This window comes from Bufo bufo, chromosome 1 (assembly GCF_905171765.1).
Source record: "Bufo bufo chromosome 1, aBufBuf1.1, whole genome shotgun sequence".
In the NCBI taxonomy this organism is placed as follows: Eukaryota; Metazoa; Chordata; class Amphibia; order Anura; family Bufonidae; genus Bufo; species Bufo bufo.
Window position 1 is genome coordinate 740,462,278 of NC_053389.1, and position 27,376 is coordinate 740,489,653.

The 27,376-nt window shown below is 45.8% G+C and overlaps 1 protein-coding gene across 1 annotated transcript in view; it reads right to left on the reverse strand.

Moving 5' to 3' along the window:
• Positions 1 to 20,838, reverse strand: part of GMCL1 (germ cell-less 1, spermatogenesis associated) — a 142,209-nt gene extending 121,371 nt beyond the window's left edge. Inside the window, exon 1 of the mRNA XM_040414434.1 lies at positions 20,424 to 20,838. The gene's annotated coding sequence lies outside the window, so the exon portion shown is untranslated. The remainder of the gene's footprint in view (positions 1 to 20,423) is intronic.
• Positions 20,839 to 27,376: the final 6,538 nt, after the last annotated feature.

The window sequence follows — 27,376 nt, forward strand, 5'->3', positions numbered from 1 at the left end:
AAGTGGGTGACAACCCCTGTGACTGCTGTGATGCTGGCTGCTGTGGTTGTCACCAAGGATCTACCAGACTAGGAGCACTCATACAGTCTGTGACTACTCAGTCGCCTTCATTATGCTGGCCATTAAAGGGGTTGTCACAGATTTATGCCGGAAATATGTAATGAAGTAAAGAATATCGGAGAGGTCACGGGGCTGTACTCTGTGCATCTGCATGGGAAGGATTACATCAGGCCAGGTGGGTATGATGCATGAAATGGAGAAGAAATCCAGTTAATTTCTCTCCATTTCATGTTAAAACAGACAAACAGTGAATAATAAAATAAGGTGGTGGGGGGGGGCAATGGGCATATAATAGTGATCCTGTGTACGGGCATGCTGGGAGTTGTAGTTTTGCAACAGCTGGAGGCACATTGGTTGGGAAGCACTGTTATACAGGGAGTGCAGAATTATTAGGCAAATGAGTATTTTGACCACATCATCCTCTTTATGCATGTTGTCTTACTCAAAGCTGTATAGGCTCGAAAGCCTACTACCAATTAAGCATATTAGGTGATGTGCATCTCTGTAATGAGAAGGGGTGTGGTCTAATGACATCAACACCCTATATCAGGTGTGCATAATTATAAGGCAACTTAGTTTCCTTTGGCAAAATGGGTTAAAAGAAGGACTTGACAGGCTCAGAAAAGTCAAAAATAGTGAGATATCTTGCAGAGGGATGCAGCACTCTTAAAATTGCAAAGCTTCTGAAGCGTGATCATCGAACAATCAAGCGTTTCATTCAAAATAGTCAACAGGGTCGCAAGAAGCGTGTGGAAAAACCAAGGCGCAAAATAACTGCCCATGAACTGAGAAAAGTCAAGCGTGCAGCTGCCAAGATGCCACTTGCCACCAGTTTGGCCATATTTCAGAGCTGCAACATCACTGGAGTGCCCAAAAGCACAAGGTGTGCAATACTCAGAGACATGGCCAAGGTAAGAAAGGCTGAAAGACGACCACCACTGAACAAGACACACAAGCTGAAATGTCAAGACTGGGCCAAGAAATATCTCAAGACTGATTTTTCTAAGGTTTTATGGACTGATGAAATGAGAGTGAGTCTTGATGGGCCAGATGGATGGGCCCGTGGCTGGATTGGTAAAGGGCAGAGAGCTCCAGTCCGACTCAGACGCCAGCAAGGTGGAGGTGGAGTACTGGTTTGGGCTGGTATCATCAAAGATGAGCTTGCGGGGCCTTTTCGGGTTGAGGATGGAGTCAAGCTCAACTCCCAGTCCTACTGCCAGTTTCTGGAAGACACCTTCTTCAAGCAGTGGTACAGGAAGAAGTCTGCATCCTTCAAGAAAAAAATGATTTTCATGTAGGACAATGCTCCATCACACGCGTCCAAGTACTCCACAGCGTGGCTGGCAAGAAAGGGTATAAAAGAAGAAAATCTAATGACATGGCCTCCTTGTTCACCTGATCTGAACCCCATTGAGAACCTGTGGTCCATCATCAAATGTGAGATTTACAAGGAGGGAAAACAGTACACCTCTCTGAACAGTGTCTGGGAGGCTGTGGTTGCTGCTGCACGCAATGTTGATGGTGAACAGATCAAAACACTGACAGAATCCATGGATGGCAGGCTTTTGAGTGTCCTTGCAAATAAAGGTGGCTATATTGGTCACTGATTTGTTTTTGTTTTTGAATGTCAGAAATGTATATTTGTGAATGTTGAGATGTTATATTGGTTTCACTGGTAAAAATAAATAATTGAAATGGGTATAGATTTGTTTTTTGTTAAGTTGCCTAATAATTATGCACAGTAATAGTCACCTGCACACACAGATATCCCCCTAAAATAGCTAAAACTAAAAACTACTTCCAAAAATATTCAGCTTTGATATTAATGAGTTTTTTGGGTTCATTGAGAACATGGTTGTTGTTCAATAATAAAATTAATCCTCAAAAATACAACTTGCCTAATAATTCTGCACTCCCTGTATGCCCATTTATTAACCCTTGTACAAAGGAAAAGTAAAGCAGTTGTCCATAGCAACCAAATTCCAGCTTTAATTTTTTTCATTGCTATCAGCAACTGCGCCGCTATTTCTTTGTACAAAGTTTGATAAATCTCCCCTAAGACTAAATTAAATTTGAAGTAAAAACATTACCACACCATAATTGGTATCGGTAATTGGTATCGGTGAGTACTTAAATAAAAGTATCGGTACTCGTACTCGGTCTTAAAAAAATGGTATCGGGACATCCCTAACTAATAGGACAGCGGCCATTTAATTTCACCTGATGATTGCTCCCCAGACAAAGTGAACCATTATAGCTAATGAAATGTATTTGGGAATAGATTTATAATAAAGTAATATTTAAGTATTTTCATTTTCTTAATTCCTGGAGAAGCCCTTTTAGTGGAATGGAGTACGGAATACAAGTCCTTTCTCATACAGTCTGACACAATCATACTTGTATGCAACGACTGCACACGATGAAAAACTTGCGAAGCCCTGTTTATTACTGCCACATTTTGCAGAAAACAGAGAGAATATTAAAATCTTTTCTGAGCACAAACATGTCTAACAGCAATACTTGTAAGCTGTCTTCCAAGCCTCCGTGCAGCGCTCACGCAAGACACCGAGAAGCAGATAACCTTTCAGCACAAGCAGAAAATAATAAGTCTCATCCATTTGATCTAAACAAGACTTCACTGGAAATATCATGAGGACTTAACAAATCGAGCAAATAAATGCCAATGTCTCACACCTCACCGCCTGACAAAGCCTCCCTGCTGCAAAAATGGAGGCTCCTGCAGAGGAGTGAGTCTCATAAGCCATGTGCATGAATTATGAATTGTTAGAAAAACTGATACTTACAGCAAAGAAACAATAAAAAAATAAAAATATCAGATTTACATACATACAAGTGAAAAATGTAAAGGAAATGCATCACTCATTAAAACCAGATGCCAACACACATACTTTTTCTAATCAGTATATATATATATATATATATATATATATTTTTTTTTTTATTTTTATTGTAGGATTTTCTTTTCCAATTTTCTTAGGCAGTCATTTTGCCCAAGCGGCTGTTAACCCCTCAGTGCCATCAGTCGTACACGTACAGCAGAAGTCTGGGAGTTTAACTATGGCGCAGGCTAAGGAGCTGAGCCAGGGAGGGACGGGTGTGGTACACAGCAGACACCTACGTTCAGTGTCCATGATCAGAGACAGTGTCAATCACTAAGGCCCCTTTCACACGGGCGTTGCGGGAAAATGTGCGGGTGCGTTGCGGGAACACCCGCGATTTTTCCGCGAGAGTGCAAAACATTGTAATGTGTTTTGCACTCGCGGAAGAAAAATTGCGCGTGTTTGGTACCCAAACCTGAACTTCTTCACAGAAGTTCGGGCTTGGGATCGGTGTTCTGTAGATTGTATAATTTTCCCTTATAACATGGTTATAAGGGAAAATAATAGCATTCTGAATACAGAATGCATAGTAAAACAGCGCTGGAGGGGTTAAAAAAATATATATATATAATTTAACTCACCTTAGTCCAGTTGATCGCGCAGCCCGGCTTCTCGTCTGTCTCCTTTGCTGAACAGGACCTGTGGTGATCATTCATTACAGGAACAGGACCTTTGGTGACGTCACTCCGGTCATCACATGATCTTTTACCATGGTGATGGATCATGTGATGACGAGAAGCTGGGCTGCGCGATCAACTGGATTAAGGTGAGTTAAATTATATATTATAATTTTTTAACCCCTCCAGCGCTATTTTACTATGCATTCTGTATTCAGAATGCTATTATTTTCCCTTATAACCATCAGAGAGAGCAGCATGGAGGTACCGGAATGGCATTTTCCTTTGCTACTTTGGGTGAGCACACTATTGGGTCACTATAGAGGGTTAATATTAATACCAGTGGCGAACATAGGAGTGCGTTAGTACTACTGGGGGAATTCTTAATACAAGGGCACACTATAAGGGCTTTATTATGAATAGGGGTACTTTGCTGGGCTTTATTACTAATGGGAGCATTATAGGTGGACATTATGAGGCTACTTTCACACTTGCGTTTTGTGCGGATCCGTCATGGACGGATCCGTTTAGATAATACGCCCGTCTGCATTCGTTCCGAACGGATCAGTTTGTATTATCTTTAACATAGCCAAGACGGATCCGTCTTGAACACCACTGAAAGTCTATGGGAGACGGATCCGTTTTCTATGGTGCCAGATTGCGTCAGTGAAAACGGATCCGTCCCCATTGATTTACATTGTGTGCCAGGACGGATCCGTTTGGCTCAGTTTCATCAGACGGACACCAAAATGCTGCAAGCAGTATTTTGGTGTCAGTCTCCAAAGCGGAGTGGAGACTGAACTGATGCATTCTGAGCGGATCCTTTTCCATTCAGAATGCATTAGAATGCAAACTGATCCGTTTTGGACCGCTTGTGAGAGCCCTGAACGGCTCTCACAAACGGAAAGCCAAAACGCCAGTGTGAAAGTAGACTTACTTGTGGGGCACTATAAGGGCATTATTACTACTGGGGGTACTATGGTGGGCTTTACAACTAATGGGGATACTACCAGTAGGAATTATTACTACTGTGTGCATGTGATCACTGCAGCCAATCTAACGGCCTCGGTGTGTCAAAAGCGAGACATAGCAGAAAAGGCTGAATGCTCGACTATTGATGTATATGTGAGCCACTCGCCGCTCCTCCTCGTCATCCATTTACTTATTTACGTTACGTTTTTATGCCAAGTACAGTATCAGAAGACGTACAGAGAGCCTGCAGGCAGGGGAGGCAGAGATGCAGGCGACTGGGAGCTGGGGAAGAGGGCACACTCCCCTAATAAGATGTAATAATATCATGCACTCATATGTATGACAGTGTTAGGTATGTATTATACGAAATCCCTTACTGAACCTCCATCACACATCGGAAATGTGACGGGCCGTGTGGGGTGACAACCCAAAACCTGCTTCTTGTTTAAAAAAAAGGTAAAGTGAAAAGGCAGGTATTTTTTTCCCGGACATTTTTTTTCAAGTGAACGGAGAAAGCCTTGCTCACGTTGAAGCAGCAATTCCTGGCTCCACAATGGCAAGACAATTTTACAGACGTCAATAAAGTAACTTAGCTGGAGCTTACGAGAAAGGAGTCAGCGGGACACGTATGATCGTTTCAGAATGATTTCGACTGCTGAAAAACAATTCATGGGAGACGTAGCAAATAATAGATCCCTCTTACCCCTTCACCCCACCAATGAATACTCAGGATGACAAACTTGCTGGAAATTTCTGCAACTGATCTGCCATGTGTGAATTCAACCTTATGAAAAAGCAAGTGAGGCAAAAAGTGACACGAGAAGTAGGGAGACTGGTAAAGCAAGAAAGTAAAAGCAGAGGAGGAATGCAGGCGACTAAGCGTGCCCGTGATGCATGCTGCGGACAAGGATAGGACCTGTCCAATTATTTTGCTGAGTGATCACATGGACCTGGAAGCACATGGAAACCGCATTTAGCAGTCCGCAAAATGGACACGGTCTTGTGAATAGCCCCTAGGGCAGCATTGGACAATATAAATAGTACACAACTTTTGTGAGGAATATGGATAATTTACTGGCTGCCACGATTTTCATCTAATTCACCTTTGTCAGTGTACAAGCAAAATAAGTTCTCACTTCAACCCTATGCTTGTCAGATAGCGGAGGTAGTGAACTCCACAGGGGTTCTGGCTTCAAGGAGGCCACATGCGTACAAATTCACACCTCAACCAGTCAGCAAGGAACCAAGCTGATGTGACAGGAAGAATCTCTCTGCGGGGGTCTAGTCCATTCCCCAGTTCAATCAAATCTAGCAGACAGCATGGAACCAGCGATTTATAAGGAATTATGACTTGCCCAGCCATCACAGGCACAAACCGGATACAAATTAGTGTCCCTGTGGCCACGATGAACAGGCCCGTGGTCTTAGTGTGGTGGGGGGAGGCCAGGGAAGGGAGATATACATATCTCCCCACAGAAACCCAATAATGGTACCATGCTTGGACTCTAATAGTAGCTGGAACCCAGGCGGGTCTGTTGGTCCCAGAACCATATCCCTGTGACCTCCTGGTCTGGAGCTATGGGTCCTAATGTGTTTTGTGGGTCCTTGGCTGCCAGCCCAAAAGAGGAGGAGGGGGACCCTTCCCAGAAGCGGGGAGGGAAAAGACCAGCTACAAGTCAAAAGCCCATGCAAGCCAGTGGGCGGGGTCTTTTCTCTGAAGGAAGGTCACATCGTGCCATGTGTTTAGACGGACCTGCAACCAGCTGACATCACTGCCCTCCATGTGAATACAGTAAAGGACTAATCATAAGCCAAAGGAACATTCATCTACCCGTTAACTGACTTGTACGCTGTGTAATCCTGTTTGTACCATATTACCCGTATTTGTAACCTCAGACCACTGTATATATTCTCTGTGTATATTGTGTTATATCTAATGAGCCCTTAAGGCGATTAAATATATAATTTATTCTTGTGCTGTCTTGTATCTCGATCACGAATCCCCACGTCCGTGTTTCGGCCTAGTCATAAGCTGCTGCGGGTTGGTTTCTCACCCTATATAATCCCGAGAAGCTTATCAAACGAGAAGCTGGTGGCAGATTACCCGGGCAAAGAAAAGCGCTGTTTCGCTGCGGCAGTGACCAGGCTCTCTCAGCTTGTTGCCTCTCTGTGCCCGCGTGGACAGGAGGTGTCAGTGTAAACTGTACCAAGCTGACCTTACATGCTCCTCCGGGAGGGTGTAACGTCACGTCTTGGTAACCAGTGACCATATCGCGTCTCGTGAGCTCGACGTAGTTGACGTCAAGCGGGCACAAGGGGTGCGTATCCCTAACCCCTTCCCTATACCCCAGTTTTCTAAGGCCTCTTTCACACGAGCATGACGGATTAGGTCCGGATGCGTTCAGTGAAACCCGCACCATTTTGCAAGCAAGTTCAGTCAGTTTTGTCTGCGATTGCGTTCAGTTTTTCCGCGTGGGTGCAATGCGTTTTGATGAGTTTTTCACACGCGTGATAAAAACTGAAGGTTTACAAACAACATCTCTTAGCAACCATCACTTCTGTGGGGCCATGGCTGCGTGAAAAACACAGAATATAGAACATGTTGAGTTTTTTCACACAATGCAGAACTGATGCGTGAGAAAAAAAAAACGCTCATGTACACAGACCCAATGAAATGAATGGGTCCGGATTTAGTGACACATCATGCATTGGACCCGCACGGAAAACTCGCTCATGTGAAAGGGGCCTAAGGGTAGTTTCACCGCATCCGGCATAGCTGGAAACTATTAGTGCCCCCATTCTGCTTGTGAACACTAAGACCTCGTCCACACCTCCGTGTCAGTATGACGTGCATGCATTAAAATGTACTTATATAAGCCATGAAGATGTCTGTCAAGGATCCGTGGTTGGTCCATCTGTTCGCTTTTACTCTCCGTGTGTCATCCGTAATTCACAGACGTTGTACAGATGAAAATTGAGCATTTTCTATCTGGCTTCAGCGAAAAATGGTCGCCCCACGAATGCCATGTGTGTGTTGTCTCTGCGATTTTCACAGACCCATAGACTTCAATGGACATGTGCAGTCCGGGGCACGGATGAAAGTAGTGCGTGCATCCATGGATTTTTTGCGGACATGAGGACAAACATATTAAAATAAATGGATCAGTATGCTGCCCGTAAAAAAACGGACAGCATGTATTTGTGAAAAACGGAAGTGTGGAAGAGGCCCAACTGTAAATGCAGCTGGAAAGGACCTGCACTCCCAGCATGACGGACATACAATGAGGAGTCAGTGCGCCCTTCACTGGAGACTGCAGAACATGCTCTCCAAACGTGATGACATCATCACGCTGGGAGCGCAGGTCATCTCCTGCTGCATTCAGCAAAGAGAGAGCGCATCTCGGGTGTTCAAGTGGATGGAGTTTTTATTTTGTTTTAAACCCATGGAATGCCCTTTGTACCCGTTTTTAACACCCATTAGACCAGTGCACTCCTTTTTAAAAGGTCCTTAAAAATTGCCTCACTGTTTTCAATGGGGTCCATCTGGCTGTGAAAACTGCCAAAATAGAACTGACCAGTAAAAAAGGCCACGTGAATAACCCCACTGATTAAATTACAGCTTCACACATAGACCGCTTCATAAATTGTATTGTATTCTGTGTTATGTAAGAGCTCATGCACACAAACGTATTTTCTTTCTGTGTCCGTTTTTTTTGTGGACCATATGCGGAACCATTCATTTCAATTTATTCCGTGTGCATTCCGTTTCTATATGTCCGTATTTCCATTCCGCAAAAAAAATATAACATGTCCTATTATTGTCCGCATTACGGACAAGGATAGTACTGTTCTATTAGGGGCCAGCTGTTCTGTTCCGCAAAATACGAAATGCACGCGGACGTCATCTGTATTTTTGCGGACCGCAAAATACATACTGTGATGTGCATGAACCCTAACACTGAGAGCACGGCACACAGACCACGCATGACACCACTGGTTCCCAGGTGTGTAAGGCATCATACAGACTGCTTCCCTTCACGGCATCCCTTTATATACACTGCGTTCCCCTTGGCTCCCCAAATAAGAGCTGTAGGCACTGTGTGGGATCCGTGCAGGACCGTATTACAAGGTTATCCTTTCTTAGAAGAGATAATAGACCAGGCGAAAGAATATATAAAAACACATTTTTCGCTACAGGGTTAATTCATAATCCAGCAGAATAACCCTGAATGCATCGGTATGAAATTGAGGGTTATCAGGGTGTGGGGGATTAGCTCTCTTTCGGGGGTCATTCTCACAGATATCTTCGCCAGACACCAAGGTTAAAGAGGACTTTTCACCGATCCTGACATTGTGAACTAACTATACAGACATGTAGAACGGCGCCCAGGGATCTCACTGCACTTACTATTATCCCTGGGCGCCGCTTCGTTCTCCCGTTATGTCCTCCGGTATGTTCGGGGACTTGGTTATAGTAGGTGGGTTCTGCTGGGCGTCTCCTTCTCCAAGGCTTTCTCTTGCCCGGCCGGCGGTGATCGGAAGCCGGTGCATGCTCAAATCATTGAGCAGGCACCTCGGCTAAATGCCCGGGGGGGTCCCGTGCCCCCCCCCCCCCCCATGTCGGCGATCTCAACAAACCGCAGGTCAATTCAGACCTGCGGTTTGCTGCGCTTTCTGCAGTTTCTGATCCCCGCGGGGATCAGAAACTTTAGTATGCCTAAACTATATATGTTTCCCCCCCCCCCTGCACCCCTGAATGATTTGATTGCGGTGGGTGGTGCAGGGGGGGGGGGGGTTGCGGGCGCAGGCGGGATCGCGATCCCCCGCCCGCCTCCCCTTGAATAATCATTGTGGCCAGTGGTATACCAGGGTGTCAGCACATTGCTGACACTCTGGTATAAACGGCTGACATCTGTGATACGATGTCAGCCGTTTAACCCTTTCCATACCGCGGTCCGTACGGACCGCTGTATGGAAAAGATTAACAGCTCAGGGAGCTCCCTCCCTCTCCCCTCTCAGCCCCCCTCCTTACCCTTCCCTGTCTGCGCAGTTGTGGCCACAACAGAGCAGACGGGGAAGGTTCCCATGGCAACAGGACGCCTTCTCAGGCATCCTGCTGTCCATGGTGCTGAACAGATCTGTGCTAAAGGTTCTGTTCAGACAAAGTAAGTAAAATACAGTACAATACACTATATAGTGTACTGTACTGTATTATACAGACATCAGACCCACTGGATCTTCAAGAACCAAGTGGGTCTGGGTAAAAAAAAAAAGTGAAAAAAAAAAACAAAAAAACAAAAAAAAAAAAAAAAAAAACACACATTTATCACTGATTAAAAATGAAAAAAATTAAATTCCCTACACGTTTGGTATCGCCGCGTCCATAACGACCTGATCTATAAAACGGTCATGTTACTTTACCCGAACGGTGAACGCTATAAAAATAAAAAATGAAAAACTATGATGAAATTTCATTTCAAAATTTCAATTGAAATTTTGCCCACCTTACTTCCCAAAAAAGGTAATAAAAAAAGTGATCAAAAAAGTCGCATGTACGCCAAAATAGTGCCAATCAAACCGTCATCTCATCCCGCAAAAATCATACCCTACCCAAGATAATCGCCCAAAAACTGAAAAAAGCCGGAATTAGTACTTACCGGTAATTCATTTTCCATGAGATCACCACGACGGCCATACAAGGAGATTGACCCCTGACCTCTGTAGGGGCAGGAAGCAGAGAAAGGTTTAAATGTTCCCCTCCCACCACCAAACACCAGTGCTTCCAAAATATCAGAGTAAAGGGTGGTGGCTACACACGTGAAAAAATAAATAAACAGGAGAAGATATTTCATCATATCAACCCCCGGGTAACAATAGGGAGGGAAATACGGGCCGTCGTGGTGATCTCATGGAAAATGAATTACCGGTAAGTACTAATTCCGGCTTTCCATATCATCACCACGACGGCCATACAAGGAGGTATATCAAATATGAATCTATGGGCGGGACACAGACTGAAGAACCCCCTGTCCGAAGGCCATGTCAGTCTTTTTAAAAAGATCCAACCTATAATGTTTGGCAAAAGTATGGATACTGGACCAAGTGGCTGCTCTACAGATCTCCTCTAGGGAGACACCCGCTCTTTCTGCCTGAGAAGAAGACATTGCCCTGGTAGAGTGGGCTTTGATATCGCCAGGGCAAGAAAGATTCTGTAGGGAATAACAGGAGGTGATGGTAGCTTTGATCCATCTAGCAATGGAGGACTTGGAAACTTTCTGACCCTTGTTTCTTCCTCCAAACTGAACAAAGAGGCAATCTGACTTCCTAAAGTCTTTAGTGGTCTCTAAATAATCCAGTACTGCCCGTCTGACATCAAGTGAATGAAGGGTAGATTCCCAATCGTTAGATGGGTTATTAAACAAGGAAGGGAGGGTGATCTCCTGGTCCTTATGAAATTTCGAGACCACCTTTGGTAGAAAACACGGGTCAAGTTTTAGGACTATCCTGTCATCCAGGACCTGTAGGTAAGGCTCTCTAATTGAAAGGGCCTGTAGTTCACTTATTCTCCTGGCTGAGGTGATGGCAACCAGGAATGCAGTCTTGTAGGATCTGTGTTTCAAAGAGCAGTCACTCAGAGGTTCAAATGGAGGATGCGATAGCCCCCTAAGAACGATATCTAGATCCCAGGAAGGTACATGAGACTTTAGGGTCGGACGTAGCCTTGTTGTTGCCTTCATGAAGCGTTTTATCCACCTATGGCCTGCCAGCTCGGTGTCGTAAAAGCAACTAAGGGCTGATACTTGTACCCTGAGTGTGGATGGTCTTAATCCCATCTCGAAACCTCTTTGTAGGAAATCCAGAATCATCTGGATGTTTGGGGATGAGGTATTCGGTGAAGGCAAACCTGACCATGAGCAGAAACGCTTCCAGATCTTTAGGTAAATTGAAAAGGTCACCTTCTTTTTGGAAGCCTTTAGAGTTGAAATTACCGCCTCTGATAGACCCTGACGCTTTAGGATCTGGGTCTCAGGATCCAGGCTGCTAAGTTGAGGAAGTCCGGGGTCAAGGTGTAGGATCGGACCCTGATGAAGGATGTCTCGTCTTTTTGGTAGAATCCAAGGACCTTCGCTGGCAAGGTTCCACAGGATTGGGAACCAGTTCCTCTTTGGCCAGTAGGTGTCACCAGAATGACTGAAGTAACCGTCCTGTATGATCTTCTGTACCACCCTCGGTATTAATGGAAGAGGAGGCAAAGCGTAATGGAGACCTCGGTTTCCATCTGAGAGAGAAAGCGTCCAGGAAACTCGGGCTGTCTCTGGGATGTAGGGAACAGAAAACTGGTAATTTTGAGTTTGCTCGAGTGGCCAAAGAGATCTATTGTAGGTCTCCCCCACCTGTTCCACTATCATCAGGAAGACCTCCTTGTTTAAGGACCATTCCGAGTGATCTATTCTTGCCCGGCTTAGGTAGTCTGCTTCCACATTTAGGGACCCCTTCAGGTGGACTGCGGATACTGACCGGGACGTTCGCTTCGGCCCAGGCAATATTCTTTGCCGACAATTCCAGCAGGCTGCACGAACCTGTGCCTCTCTGATGGTTTAAATACCTAATCACTGTCGTGTTGTCTGACAGGACTCTTACGTGATGGCCCTGAAGATGAACTTTTGCTTGTCTTAGAGTCTTCCAGACTGCCCTTATGTTCTCGAATGTTTGATGACAGGAGGCTGGACAGATCTGGGCCAGACTACCCTGGTAATAAACTTCTCCGACCTTTGCTCCCCAACCGTACTGGCTTTGCATCTGTGGTGATCTGGGCATAGGGGTTTCTTGACCACTTGCACCCCCTTGGAGATCTTTAGGCCTGTCATTCCACCAAAGAAGAGGGAGGTTCTTTATCCTCTGAGGGATGAACACCTTTTGGTCTAAAGAAGATTCTCTTCGTGTCCCAAACCCTGAGTATCCACATCTGTAGGGGTTCTAAAATGGATCTGACACCACTGAACGGATGGGTATGTCAGGATTTAATGATCCCCAGTAGACTCATTGAGTCCCTGATGGAACAGAGATTCTTTGAGTTGAAGATGAGATCTTCCTTTGGATGTCCCGTTATCTTGCTCTGAGGTAAGCAGGTTATCTGTTTCTGAGAATCCAGAATAACCCCCAGAAACTGGATCTTCGTTGTCGGATCTAACTGAGATTTTTTTTATGTTGATCAACCAGCCCAGGCTTTCTAGATTTTGACGGAGAAACCTAGATCTCTCAGCAGGAGAGGAGGCGGAACTGTTTGAAATCAGAAAATCGTCCAAGTACGGAAAGACTGTCAGACCTTTTTTTCTTAGATAAGCCACTACCTCGATCATTAGCTTTGTAAAAACTCGAGGGGCTGATGATATGCCGAAGGGGAGAGAGGTGAATTGGTAATGAAGGATACTGCCGTGATGGTCTCTGACCGCGAACCTTAAGAACCGTTGAGAGCTGGGATGTATTGTACATGATAATAGCGTCGGTCAGATCGACCGAGCACATTACTGAATTGCTTTGAGCAAAGGGGACTATAGATCTTAGGGTCTCCATCCTGAAAGTAATGGTATCTGTTCAGGGCGCTTTAAGGTTTATAATTGTGCGGTAGGATCCCTCCTCTTCACTAGAAGAGGTTGGAATAGAAATCCCCCTCCCTGTTCGGATAGAGGTACTTCTCCACCACCCCCTTTGCGAGTAATTCCCGGATGCCCACGTAAAGGGGATGATTGAAGTCCTGGACCGCAACCTTGGTGACCAAAAACCTCTTTGGGGGAGGGTCCGAGAATTGTATTCTGTAACCCGACCCTACAATCCTCAGAGCCCAGGATTTTGAGGATATTTTCTCCCAGCGGGGAAAAAACATCCTCAATCTCCCCCCACCCAACCCGGATGTCACTGGTTTCCATTTCCTTTCTGGGGAGCAGAAGCGGGAGCCCTAACCTCTCCCCCTTGGGGTAACTGAAATGCCCGACTTGCCCTTCCCCGTGTATTGACTACCTTGGTTGGAAGGGGCACGAAAGGGATACTTCCTTTTATAGACCTTCTTCCTCCGGAAAACCCTTCTTTTTATCGGAGGCCCTCTCTCTAGGATTTTCTCTAGCTCAGTCCGAAAAACGTATTCTCCAGAGAAAGGGACGCCACCTTAATCTGGATTAGATACTTTGTCCCCGACCAGCACTTCACTCCACAAGGCACGGCGAGCTGCATTGGACAGACCCGCATCTTTTGCTGAAAAAATTGCACTGACTCCGCGGAAGCGTCTGCCAAAAAAGCTGTAGCGGATTTTAACAGGGGGAATGCGCTCATGATTCATTTGTTAGAGGAATCGTCGAGGCCCTATTCTCTGAATAGATGAACATAGATCTGGCCACGGAAGTGGCTGCTATGTTTGACTTAAGCGTGAGCATGGCCGCTTCCCAGGATCTCCACAGCAGGCCTCAGCCTTTCTATCCAGTGGGGTCCTCTGAGTTGAGAAGCATCCTCAAATGGTAGGCTGGTTTTCTTATTGACCCTAGCAACCTGGGCGTCAATTTTAGGGATGGTATTAAATGTCCTAGCTTCTTCCTGATCAAAGAGAAGCCGGTTTTGGAAGGATCTGGCGACGCCTAGCCGTTTCTCCCGGATCTGCCCAATCATCCAAAATAATCCCCTTGATGTTCTCGTTAATAGGGAAGACTCTGGATTTTCTTTACCCTGAGACCTCCAAACATCTCATCTTGTACTGACGGTGTAGAGGGAACCTCCTCTACTCCATAGTAGCTCTGACGGCTTTTAACAGCTCGGGCATATCCTCAGAGGAAAAATAAATTTCCTTCTGTTTCTGAAAAATCCCGTTCAGAGAGCTTATCTTCATCCTCCATATGTTTTAGAGGAGGAGCTGAACCCCCATAAACCTCAGAGTCGGATGAGACATCATCGACCGATTTGTGGCGTTTAGCGGGGGGCTCCGAAACCACAGGCTTCACTGTTTAGAAGAGAGGAAAAAGCCGCAAAAGAGGATTTAATCTCTTCCTGCATCATGGATTTAATCTCGTCCATGAGGGACGGTTGTTCCTCCCGGACAATCTTAGTAATGCAGACCCTGCACAGTTTCTTAGGGTAATCATCAGGAAGTCGTTTGAGGCATGAGATACACTTCAATGACTTCTTGGGTTTTCTCAGAGGTTCATTTGCAGTCTGGAAAACCAAGAGAGAAAACCCCATTAAAATGTGCCCCGGTGAGAGAGGAAGAAAAACTCTCCCCTATGGGGAACTTACGGACGGTAGAGTAGAGGTCTCGGTGTGTTCAGAAGCAGACATCCTGTAGTATACAGCCGAAATCAGGTAGGTATTCACCGCAGGACGCTGCCGGCAGGGAGAATCCATTTGAAATCTTCCCGCCCTCTGAAGCCGGCCCCCTCCGTCCGCGTCACTTCAGGAAACGTCCGCTACCCGGAAGTGACGAATTTGTATAGCGCCGCACGGCGCTGGGAGCACAAGCCGGCATGGTTTCGATGAACCAGCGGGCAATCTCTGTGCTCCCGGGAGCAGGCCCCAGATCAACCGAGGCGAGTCTCTCCCTACCCCACCCCGTCTGGCGTAGTACGAGACCGCGGGCAGACAGGGGGGCCCGCAAAAGCAGGTACGCGACTCCATACCACTTCTGCCTTCATCTCCACGGCGGCTGCCCGCGGAGACCTTTCTCCGCCCCTGTCCTCTGTAGGGACAGGAAACACTGGTGTTTGGTGGTGGGAGGGGAACATTTAACCTTTCTCTGCTTCCTGCCCCTACAGAGGTCAGGGTCAATCTCCTTGTATGGCCGTCGTGTGATGATATGGAAACTATGGCTCTTAGACTATGAAACACTAAAACATGATTTTTTTTTTGTTTCAAAAATGAAATCATTGTGTAAAACTTAAATAAAAAATAAAAAAGTATACATATTTGGTATCGCCCGCGTCCGTATCGACCGGCTCTATAAAAATATCACATGACCTAACACCTCAGATGACCACCGTAAAAAATAAAAACTGTAAAAAAAGCCATTTTTTATCATCTTACGTCACAAAAAGTGTAATAGCAAGCGATCAAAAAGTTATATGCACCCCAAAATAGTGCCAATCAAGCCGTCATCTCATCCCGCAAAAAATGAGACCCTACTTAAGATAATCGCCCAAAAACTGAAAAAACTATGGCTCTTAGACTATGGAGACACTAAAACATTTTTTTCCTTCTGCGCCCTGCCGTGTGCCCGTACAGCAGTTTACGACCACATATGGGGTGTTTCTGTAAACTACAGAATTAGGGCCATAAATAATGTTTTATTTGGCTGTTAACCCTTGCTTTGTAACTGGAAAAAAAAATATTAAAATGGAAAATCTGCCAAAAAAAGTGAAATTTTGAAATTGTATCTCTATTTTCCATTAAATCTTGTGCAACACCTAAAGGGTTAACAAAGTTTGTAAAATCAGTTTTTAATACCTTGAGGGTGTAGTTTCTTAAATGGGGTCACTTTTTTGGAGTTTCTACTCTAGGGGTGCATCAGGGGGGCTTCAAATGGGACATGGTGTCAAAAAAAAACAGTCCAGCAAAATCAGCCCTCCAAAAAACAAACCGCGCACCTTTCCCTCTACGCCCCGTTGTGTGGCCATACAGTAGTTTACGGCCACATATGGGGTGTTTCTGTGAACAGCAGAGTCAGGGCAATAAAGATACAGTCTTGTTTGGCTGTTAACCCTTGCTTTGTTAGTGGGAAAAAATGGGTTAAAATGGAAAATTAGGCAAAAAAATTTAATTCGCAAATTTCATCCCCATTTGCCAATAACTCTCGTGCAACACCTAAAGGGTTAACGAAGTTTGTAAAATCAGTTTTGAATACCTTGAGGGGTGTAGTTTATAGAATGGGGTCATTTTTGGGCGGTTTCTATTATGTAAGCCTCGCAAAGTGACTTCAGACCAGTAGTGGTCCCTAAAAATTGGGTTTTTGTACATTTCTGAAAAATTTCAAGATTTGCTTCTAAACTTCTAAGTCTTGTAACATCCCCAAAAAATTAAATATCATTCCCAAAATAATTCAAACATGAAGTAGGACATATGGGGAATGTAAAGTCATCACAATTTTGGGGGGGTTTTACTATGTATTACAGAAGTAGAGAAACTGAAACTTTGAAATTTGCAAATTTTTCAAAATTTTTGGTAAATTAGGTATTTTTTTTTATGCAAAATAAAAAAAATTATTTTTACTTCATTTTACCAGAGTCATGAAGTACAATATGTGACGAAAAAACTATCTCAGATTGGCCGGGATAAGTAAAAGCGTTTTAAAGTTAATCAGCACTTAAAGTGACACTGATCAGATGTGCTAAAAATGGCCTGGTCCGGAAGGTGAAAGTAAGGCTGAGTCCTTAAGGGGTTAAGGTTCCCAACACTACTGCGCTATATTGCGGCACATCCACGTAATCTATAAACTATTATACAAAATAATAAACACTCGCCCCGGCTGGGCCTCTAACTAAACAGAACATAAAACCTAGTTCCTATCTGAACTACAGGTTACAGTTCATACCTTGCATCAGATCCAGCTTACCCAGCCTAACAGTCCCCAGCCTCCCGGTTGTACAAGTACGAGGTCCCTTTGAGTGGAATAGGGTCCAGCAGTGCTCCCAACGTTTGACCTAGTGACCCTAGTACCACAGGCGTCACCTGTGTCCCCCCAAAGTCCAGGCTATCACCTCACCCTCATGGCCCCTCAGCCAGCCCGGCTGACCACTCGTACAGAGCCCCAGCAGGACTGACCCCCCCTGACTGACAGTCTTGGGCTCTTATCCCAGACTGATTGTGGCACCTGGTGCTGCCTCAGACCTGCATGGACTGACGGGGAAGACATGGAACTCCTGCCATGAATCTCCCTAGAGCCATGAGGGGCCCGTCACTGCAGGACCCCATACAGATGGAATAACAGGGTGAGGTGTCTGAGATTCTCATGCTTTGACACAGAGTGCTTCAACAAATGTTCGTTAGGGTCCAATCACACGTCCGCATAATGGGTCCACATCCGTTCGTCCGCAATTTTGCGGAATGGGGTGCAGACCATTCATTTCTACGGGGCCGCAAAAGATGTGGGACGGGACACAGTGTCCTGTCCGCATCCGTGGTTCCTTTCCACGGCCCCGCAAAAAAGATAGAGCGTGTCCTATTCTTGTCCACAGTCACGGACAAGAATAGGCATTTCTATCATAGTGCCGGCCATGTGCGGTCCGCAAAATGTGGAGCGCACATGGCCAATGTCCGTGTTTTGCAGATCCGCAATTTGCAGTTGCAGGCGTGTGAATGGACCCTTACATTACCACAATTAAATAATGATGCCGATTTGATTGCAATTGTTCACTCACTACATACATTTACACTGCACGATTATCGCACCGCAAGAGTCGTTAGCGTTCGAATTGGAACAATTATCTGCACCGCCATTATACACAGCAGCCAATCGGAGGAGGCAGAGCTGCAGGGGGAGGGACTAAGCAGCAGCCTGAACCAATAATGAGACAGGGGGTGGGTCTCAGACTACCTCAGATTCCCTGTAGGAGCTGGCGCTAAACTGTAGTACCAGATCACAGCTCCTGATCAAAGGAGCAATATCTGGTTAGCACCCGTAGTGTAAATCACACTGCCCGTACAAGCATGTGCCACCTCAGAGAAGAAAGTCATGGGAAAAGCTGCTAGAAATATGGAAGACTGGGGTACCCCCTGCATTGCACAGGCACCAACTGTTGTGCACGCCATCTGCAGATGCAGACCCTCGATCCACAAGAGATGATGGTCCGCACTGCAAAAAATAGGGACATGATTTTATTTTTTTTGCGGTGCGGAGACACGGACAGAAATCCACGGAGGTGCTTCTGGGCCGTCTCTCCGCACTGCTCCATATCTTGCAGACTGAGGACCGATTCAAATCAATGGGTCCACATCCGTGATACGGATGGGCACACGGCCGGTGCCCATATATTGCCTGACCCGCCTGCTTAGTGGCCCACATGGGCACTAGGCACAAACGCTCATGTGCTTGAGCCCCCATATAGACACTGAGCGATTTCAGGGGTGTCATGTAAAGCTTCAGTTTGCCTTCACTGTGCTCCCCAGCAGACATCTGACCCGCTTACCTGCATGGGGTGAATAACCCTCAAAAGGCTATCTCTACACTGCGCTGAGTCTCGTGCAACCTTGGCCGCTATCTCGCAGCCAAGGTTGCCGTAAGGTCAGTTCTTTACATCTTAATTCTGGTTTCAGGGGCCGGCGTACCGGTTCACTCCTATAATCCATATTCTGGCGCCCACGGCACTATAGTTTTGGGTTAAGTATAGCAGACGCCATCTTTGATGTGCTGCGTTCTATACGCGGAAAACGTCTTGGCAGATATCTGCAGTAAGGCATCGCCAGAAACGTCCGTCACATCAACATTTTGACTTGTCCCACGTCTGGGACCCACTCCTATATAGAGAGCAGGCCCCTGAAGGGAGGGCAGAGGACACACCGCATTCATCTTTACGGGAGTTCTGAGAATAGTCTAGCGAGTGCACTAATTTCGGAGGTCCCATAGCGGTGAATGGAAGGCACACCGCACATGCATGGCCACCCCTTTATTTGTCACCAAGGCCTGCCGGAAATAGCGGAGCCAGAGCTCGGCCATCTTCACAACTCCCAAAACGGTGAAAAGAGGATGGCTTCGCTTGCGCAGTGTGCTCACCTTCACTTTGGGGGTCCCTGTTCTGGAGATAGGAGCAGGTCCCAAGGGTGGGAACCGCATCTATCTAACATGGATAGCAAATCCTAGCTACATGCCATCAGGGTCTGATATAGGACAGCTCTGAGGCTACTTTCACACCAGCGTTTTTACTGGATACGGCAGGGATCAGCAAAAACGCTTCCGTTACTAATAATACAACCATCTGCATCCGTTATGAACCGATCCGGTTGTATTATCTCTAAAACTGCCATGACCGATCCGGCACTAAAACCACTGTAAGCCAACGGAGCTGGATTCTTTTCCTTTCATGTCCGAGCATCCCAGGACGCACTCAAAACGCTGCTCGCATGGGAACGCAACCAAATGGAACGCATTCTGGTGCACTCCGATCCGGTTTGTCCTCACTGACAATGAATGGGGACAAAACTGAAGTGCCCCCCCCCATCCTATGATGGATCTCAATAGCAGAAAGGGAAAGCGCAAGTGTGAAAGGAGCCCAAGCTGTTCTCCGAGGTTTACATCCTAAACATGTCTGCTGGTCTATACCTGGTGCACGGAAATGTCAGTGACACTATACACATGAGTGCACAGCACATACAGTATACCAGCATATACAATACATACATGTAGCTATATAACATACACATCACATACAATGCATGTAAAGTACATACAGTATACCAGGAGGTATACAATACATACATGTGCAGCTATATAACACACATAGCACAGATCACATACAATGCACAGCACATACACTACATACATGTATAGCTATATAACACACAGATCACATACATGTGCAGCTATATAACATACACACAGATCACATACACTACATACATGTATAACTATATAACATACACACAGATCACATACAATGCACAGCACATACACTACATACATGTATAACTATATAACATACACACAGATCACATACAATGCACACTATATACATGTAGCTATAGAACATACACATCACATACAATGCATGCACAGTATACACTACATACATGTGCAGCTATATAACACACACACAGATCACATACAATGCACAGCACACGGTTGACACTTTATTACACAGGTTGTAGTCGGGTCGGGGGGCTCACACTAGTAGATGGGGTCACCCACCTGTGTGTCGGGTCACCTCCGGGATCACACCGCCGGCCGGGGGAGCCATGAAGAGTTGGCAGATGTCGGAAGGAAGAGGAGAAGCCCTAGCAGCCCATGGTCCTCCCAGACAGGCGGTACAGGAGCCTCGCGTGTCTGACACCTGGCAGACGGTGACAGCCGCTCCGCGGGGTCCTCTCGTCACCCACTTATTCCAACTTATACGCCTCTTTGGGGTCACTTCTAATGCTCCTTTCCATAACCACCAGAAAAAAACAAAAAAAAAAACACCCGTTTCCGCCACCTACTGACACCGGACACACCCGCCGCCGGGCCACCCTATGCCGTCGTCGCCGTTCACCGTAGCTTTTAACGTTCCATCCGGTCCCGAGCCCCCCTCAACCTTCGGCTACTTCCGGAAAACTTCCGAAGCGACTTTGCGACTAGCAGAAAGAAAAAGGCGAGGCTGCGTCCGCGGGCCCCGCCCACCCGTCTACGTCACAAAGAAGGGCGGGATAGTCAGAAGCCGGGCTGTGAAGTGTGGGAGAGGGTGTCAGTCAGCGCTGCTCCTCGCTGCCCTCTCCGTGCGGCCCACGCGTATTGTCTCTGTGGTCGGTTTCACCCTTTAACGTCTATTTGACGAAACATGTAGTGGTTGGTGCGCAGAGGCACAGTGTGGTCCCGCAGACTTCTTTGTTTGGGGGGGGGGGGGCTGTAATATGGCTGTGTGCACTCAGGTGCCTGAAATCTTGCACACAGCCATGTCATCTCTGTAGACAGACCCTGCGAGTAATACAACATTGCACTTGGTAAATAAAGGAAACCTGTCATCACTTTCTAAACCTATTTATCCACTCATTTTTCTATAAATACTTTTTAATACACTAAGGCTCCATTCACACGTCCGTAGAATGTGTCCGCAATTATCTGGAACGGGTGCGGACCCATTCATTCTCTGTGGGGCAGGAATGGATGCGGACAGTACACAGTCTGCTGTCCGCATCCGCATTTCCGGAGCGCGGCCCCGAACCTCCAGTCTGTAGCTCCGCAAAAAAAATAGAACATGTCCTATTCTTATCCGCAGTTGCAGACAAGAATAGTTCTATGGGGGGTGCCGGCCGGGTGCGGATCCGCAATACACTACGGACGTGTGAATGGACCCTAACAATGATATTAAATTCAATTCTGAATGAACTATCAGTTCAGTGAAAAACCTAAAATAAATGTTCCCGCCATATATGTAAATGCACCTTAGATGAGTCCTGCCTCAGAGACGAGTCTGGCGCTCTCTGACTCTCGGAGTGCAGCCACGACCACAAACGGATCAGACACGTCCTCTCCACTGCTCATCTTCACCCCTTCTCTTCCAAGTCTCGCAGCTGCGCAGTATACATTATATGAGCAGTAGTAGTGTTGATTGCGAATTTTTAGCGCGAATATCGGAACTTCGAGAATTCGCGAAGATCTAGAATTTAGTGATATATCTTCTTAATCGCGAATATTCTAGATTTTTTTTCATCAGTGAGTGAGGTGACTGGTTCTAGGACGTGAGTTCGGGAGGAGGGTAGGATCTTTAGATTCTGTCACTCTTATAACGGGAGGTGGGGTTAGGAATGGGAAGTGATGAGGTAAGCATTTCATTTACATAACTTGAAAAAAGCGAAAGTGGACTGTAAAAGAAGTATGGTGCAATTGAAAACGGATCCGCCTCCTATTGACTTTCAGAGTAAGTCAAAACGGATCCATTTGCATGATCATGAAAAAAAATATATAACATTTTTGTTTTTTGTTCATGGTTATGCAAACGGATCCGTTTTGAACGGATAGAAGCGTTTGCATTATCGGTGCGGATCCGTCTGTGCAGATACCAGACGGATCCGCACCTAACGCAGGTGTGAAAGTAGCCTTATTTGTTTCAATTCAAATAAATGGGTCCACATCCGTTCCGCAAAATTAGTGAACAGATGCTGACCCATAAATTGGGTCATGTGAATGGGCCCTTATTGTATGGCACAGTGCCTGCTGAAGATTTGGTGGAGGGCTTATGGCATGGGGCTGTTTTCCAGGGTTTGGCCCCTTAGGAAGGGTAATAGTAGCACTTCAGACTAACAAAACATTGTGGACAATTTTATGCTTCAAACTTTGTGGGGACAGTTTGGGGAAGTGTGAGTGTGCCCCAGTGCACAAACCAAGGCCCATAAAGATACGACGTGAAGGGTCTGATATGGAAGAATTCAAGTGGTCGCACAGAGCCCCAATCTCCACCCCTATCAAATTCCTTTGGGTTAAACTGGAGCGCTGATTGCAAACCAGGCCGTCTCATCCAATACCAGTACCCAATTACGGTACCCAATGTCACATATAGTCCTCTGGATGAATGAGCAAAAATTCCCATGGACACCAGTATCTTCAAAAGCCTGGAGAACAGAAGAGGCCGGTATAGCCATACCTTAATACTCAAAGCCCAGCAAACTCGGTGGTGTCATGGTCAGCTGTCCAAATACTTAGGTCCATGTAATGTATACGGTTAAATGGCCAAAATGTATATAAGAAATCTCTCACTGCTAAACCATTCACATAACCCCAGGGCCATATTTTGAGTTTATGCTTTTGGTCAGATAGCTGATGGTCCAACACTCTTTAGACTGACCGCTATTTCCCTGGAGCCCTGCATACACATGCACGCTCGGCTCAGCTGAGCATGTACGTGTTCTGAACGGGGAGTAAAGCATCACTCACACGTCAGTGTTCCACGGACGTGTGCTGAACGCGTTTTTGACGGACAGCACACGTCCCGGTTCATTTTAATCAGTGTTTTAGCACGCTCCGTGTTTTTTTGCATGCTCTATTTTGTCCATGTTCACAGATCCATCTCGCCCATTATAGTCTATGTGGGTCCGCGAAAAACACGGATGCCATCCATGTTGCATCCGTGTTTTACGGATCGTTAGGAAGGGATGCTTTGAAACGTATTTTTCAGCTGTGCAGGGTCAGTGAAACACAGATGGTACACGGACAGCAAAAAAACGGACACATGGAACCAACACGGATCCTTCACGGACTGCTTCGCGGATGCACCAATGACCACCTTCTCGCGGATTTGAGCACGGACACGGACGTGTGAATGAGGCTTAAGGCTGGGTTCACACCAGTGTTTCAATTTCCATAATTCTGTTATAGCAGCATAACAATAAAACAAATGCCGGAGGCTTCAAATGACGATAAGGATCGCCGGCCAGCAGACCCCAATGACTATAGTGGGACCCATCAGGTTTCCGTTAGAAATCCTAGCTGGCTATTTAGTCCTGTATTCTTTATGCAATTTGCAACGGAGCCTGTGATGCAGATTTATCTCTAAAGGACTTGGCCATGCGATTGATTACCGATATAATACACAGCAAGTCTACCATATTGCGGTGTACGAGTGGGAAGCAGACCTGGGGTCTCTCATTCGGGTCACGGCTGAGGAAAAAGAGAAGGTCCTTTCCTGGGTGTTAACTGTCGTTAGAAAGCTCACCCCGCCATGCTGTCTACCGTCTTCCACCAGCTGCCACAAGAATGGCTTGATACTGCCACTGTTATAGCTTGAAGCACGTGCCCTCCTTTCTCCATGCTGTCTCCCTCCCCGAAAGATGCCGGTTTCACTAATAAGTCCAGTAGGGTCAGAGGGGTTAAATATGGCCTTGCATAACTCTGCAGAAAGTGAAAAGTGCCAAATTTATATGAAGTTATGGCTGCCAAGTATGTGACATATGTGTAAATTGTAGCTGCAATACCCCATATCAATAACACTGAGAAGTAGTAATGAGAACATCCAAAAAGATATACAATGCTATATGAATAGCAAAAAGTTTGTATGAAGGATTAAAGGGGTAGTCCTGTGGATAGAGAATGTGTGTCTGATCAGTATGGATCCGACTGCTGGGATCCTAACCGTTCACCATAATGGTGGTCATGGGTTTTTTGCATGAATGGAGTGCGTGCTTCTCCATCCATCCCCACATCGCCAAGTACCTACAGTATCTCCAGCAGTCCCAGAATGATGAACGGAGCAGGGGCATGCAACCATCAATCTGTTGATATGGGTGGGCTTAAAGCAATATTTCTTGTGATCAGTCGAGGTCCAACTGGATGGGGTATACATTTAAAGGGAACCTGTCATCAACTTTATGCTAACCTCACTGAGGGCAGCCTAAATTAGTGACAGAAATGCTGATTTCAGGTGTGTGTCACTCATGAGCTAAAAGTAAGGTCTCTTTCACACGGGCGAGTATTCCGCGCGGATGCGATGCGTGAGGTGAACGCATTGCACCCGCACTGAATCCGGACCCAATCATTTCTATGGGGCTGTGCACATGAGTGGTGATTTTCATGCATCACTTGTGCGTTGCGTGAAAATCGCAGCATGCTCTATATTCTGCATTTTTCACGTAACGCAGGCCCCATAGAAATGAATGGGGTTGCGTGAAAATCGCAAGCAAGTGCGGATGCGGTGCGATTTTCACGCACGGTTGCTAGGTGATGATCGGGATGGAGACCCGATCATTATTATTTTCCCTTATAACATGGTTATAAGGGAAAATAATAGCATTCTGAATACAGAATGCTTAGTACAATAGGGCTGGAGGGGTTAAAAAATAAATAAATAATTATTTAAGTCACCTTAATCCACTTGTTCGCGCAGCCCGGCATCTCGTCTGTCTTCTTTTGTGAAGAATAGGACCTTTGATGACGTCACTACGTTCATCACATGGTCCATCACATGATCCATCACCATAGTGATTGATCATGTGACAGACCATGTGATGAGTGTAGTGACATCATCAAAGGTCCTATTCCTCACAGAACAAGACAGAAGAGAAGCCGGGCTTTTTTTTTTTTTTTTAATCCCTCCAGCCCTATTGTACTAAGCATTCTGTATTCACAATGCTATTATTTTCCCTTATAACCATGTTATAAGGGGAAATAATACGATCTACACTACAACTAACCCAAACCTGCAAAACACATTGCACCGGCGCGAATCGCGATAAAAACTGGACATCGGAACGCAATCGCAGTCAAAACTGACTGCAATTGGGTACCTACTCGCGCGGGTTTGCCGCAATGCACCGGGACGCATCCGGACACGCTCGTCTGCAAGGGACCTAAGTGGTTGCCGAGAACCAGCATCATAGTCATTGCAGCTCAGGCCTTGAAAAGAGTCAAATCTACCTGAGAAGAGTCCTGGTTATACATAATCTCCTGCTCTCCTCGTCCATCTGCTGATGATTGGCAGTTCTCTCCTAGAGAGAAAGGGAGAAAACCAGGTAGAAGACTGTCAGTCATCAGCAGTGGGCAGGAGAGCAGGAATTCATGAATAACCAGGACTCTTCTCAGGTGGCCGGGACTCTTTTCCAGGCCCAGTCTGCAATGATTGTGATGTTGGTTCTCGGCAACCACTTACTATTAACTTATAAATGACAAACCGCTGAAATCAACTCACCTGTCTCTACTTTATTCTGTCATTAGTATGGGCAGCATAAAGTTGATTTAACCCCTGGTACAACTCCATCCTGATGGAGCGATTTTCCATTTTTGCTTTTCGTTTTTTACTCCTTGGTTTCTTGGAGCCATAACTTTTTTATTTCTCTATTAACCTAGCCGTATGAGGAGTTGGGTTTTGCGGGACACGTTGTAATTTCAAATGCCACTATTTAATATTGCATAGGATGTGGTGGGAAGCTGGGAAAAAAATCTAAAGTGGTGGAATTGGGGGAAAAAATGCAATTCCACCACAGTTTTATAGTTTTTTAAATTTTTTTACAGTGTTCACTATGCAGTAAAATCGACCTATTCTCTTCATTGTCTGGGTCAGTACAATTACAACAATAACACATTTGTACAGTTTTTCTTGTGATTTAATACTGAAAAAAAATAAAAACTTTGGAAAAAAATATCTTCATCACCATAATATGACCCCCATAACCTTTTCATAGTTACGTCTACGGAGCTGTGTGGGACAATATGTAGTTTGTATTGATTCCATTTCGGGAGGTGTATGACTTTTTCATCACTTTTTTTTTTTCAGTTTCTTTGGGGGAGGTGAAGTGATGAAAAAAATGAGAATCGCCCATATTGATTTTTATTTTTCCGTGATGCCTTTCACTAAATGGGATACATTTTTTATTTGTTAATAGTACGAACGTTTTCGGACACAGCAATGCCTATGATGTTTATTTTTTTGATTATTTTAATTATGGAGAAACTGGTTATTTAACCACCTCAGGACCGCCGTACGCAGGATTGCGTCCTGGCGGCGGCCCTGTTATTCCTCCTGGATGCGCCGATGCGTCCTCTCGCGAGACGCAAGATTTCCTGTGAACGCGCGCACACAGGAGCGCGCGTTCACAGGAACCGGAGGTAAACGAGTGGATCTACAGCCTGCCAGCAGCGATCATTCGCTGGCAGGCTGGAGATGCGATTTTTTTAACCCCAAAAAGGTATATTAGACGCTGTTTTGATAACAGCGTCTAATATACCTGCTACCTGGTCCTCTGGTGGTCCCTTTTGCTTGGATCGACCACCAGAGGACACAGGCAGCTCTGTAAGTAGCACCAAGCACCACACTACACTACACCCCCCCCCTGTCACTTATTAACCCCTTATTAACCCCTGATCACCCCATATAGACTCCCTAATCACCTTCCTGTCATTGATCACCCCTCTGTAAGGCTCCATTCAGACGTCCGTATGTGTTTTGCGGATCCACAGATACGCAAAACACATACGGACGTCTGAATGGAGCCTTACAGGGGGGTGATCACCCCATATAGACTCCCTGATCACCCCCTGTCATTGATCACCTCCCTGTAAGGCTCCATTCAGACGTCCGTATGTGTGTCACAGCCAGACAGCTGAGAAGCGCTCACAGGAGCTTCTCAGATCCTCCTCCTTGAATTTCTTTGTTTTGGTTTAGTTTCTCATCTCGTTAG